We start from the raw sequence: 1,648 nt of genomic DNA, 5'->3' as shown, positions 1-1,648 counted from the left end.
GAGAGAGAGAGAGAGAGAGAGAGAGAGAGAGAGAGAGATTGTCCCGTTTCGCAATCATGCGTGTACGCGAGTCGCGCGATCACTGTGAGTGGATGTCCGGATGCGTAGCCTGGAGGCTAGGCGACCGGTTACGGACGCGTAGCCACTACTAGCCACTGCGATTTATTTAACGGGCATTTCTCTCTAAATGTGTATTTTTTGCCCCCAGTTATTTATCCATTCCGTTAAAAAGGCATGTATACTTGTCATTATCCTAGCTATTGTTATATTTATTGTAAAGACTTGGAGGCTAACGATATAAAGACTAATGACCTGGAGTCATTAAGCTGTTTGAGTAATTTTAATCACGCTGATGTTGTGTAATTAATTTGATCGATTCCCTTTGTGTCACAGCATTAATATCAATTGGTTCAGCAATTGACTGGAATATTCAAACGCCGTATAGATGTATGCAAGATGTGTCTTAATTAATTATCGAGTCACTTCGGCGACTTTCCTATTCCGTATGTTTGACTACTGTGTGATAGCAAAAGTCCGTTCAACAAGGAAATTAACAAACAAGGGACAAGGAATTATTCCAGTATAATAATATGTTGGTTCGTCTCCTGCTCTTTGGTAGGCAGTACTATTTCTAACAGTAAACAGTTGGGACCAGCAGGGTTGCACATGTTATTCAATTAGTTAATGACGGTGCTTTCAATTAAATTTCTTGCTTAAAGGAACAGTAGCCTCTAGGTTCTAGGGTTATTTTCAGCTAATTTAGGTTATAAATTTATATATATTTTTGCTTTTAAACAAATCGTAGAGCTATCTTTTCACAGGCAGGGTAATAACAAGAGTTCCCTTGAGTAATTCCCTTGTTGGATACATTGCTGCTGATTACATCCAATAAAGACAGTTACCTAAAAATGTAGTGTCTTGCCTAACGTTTATAATTTTAGATACATATTTATTCCTAGCCACCTGATAATTCGGTCATGAATGAAGATGACAGTAATTATACCCCCGCCAACGAAGTTAGGGGTATAGACCATTCTCAATTATTATTCATGACCTGGGGGTCATCGCACGAAAACGAGGCTAAGCTAGGCAATTTTGTAAACAATGGCTGCTCAGGCAGGCACGCACAGGGGGGGTACACGCACGTACACGCGGGTACACGCACGTACACGCAGGTACACGCACGTACACGCACGTACACGCGGGTACACGCACGTACACGCAGATACACGCACGTACACGCGGGTACACGCACGTACACGCGGGCACACGCACGTACACGCGGATACACGCACGTGCACGCACGTACCCGCCCGTACACGCGGGTACACGCACGTACACGCAGATACACGCACGTACACGCGGGTACACGCACGTATACGCGGGTACACGCACGTACACGCACGTACACGCGGGTACACGCACGTACACGCAGATACACGCACGTACACGCGGGTACACGTACGTGCACGCAGGTACACGCACGTACACGCAGGTACACGCGTGTGCACGCACGCACACGCGGGTATACGCACGTACACGCAGATACACGCACGTACACGCAGGTACACGCGTGTGCACGCACGCACACGCGGGTATACGCACGTACACGCAGATACACGCACGTACACGCAGATACACGCGTGTG

This window comes from Priapulus caudatus, unplaced genomic scaffold (assembly GCF_000485595.1).
Source record: "Priapulus caudatus unplaced genomic scaffold, Priapulus_caudatus-5.0.1 Scaffold18, whole genome shotgun sequence".
NCBI classification, from domain to species: domain Eukaryota; kingdom Metazoa; phylum Priapulida; class Priapulimorpha; order Priapulimorphida; family Priapulidae; genus Priapulus; species Priapulus caudatus.
The sequence above is the reverse complement of the archived record's forward strand: the minus strand, read 5'-3'. Positions refer to the sequence as shown.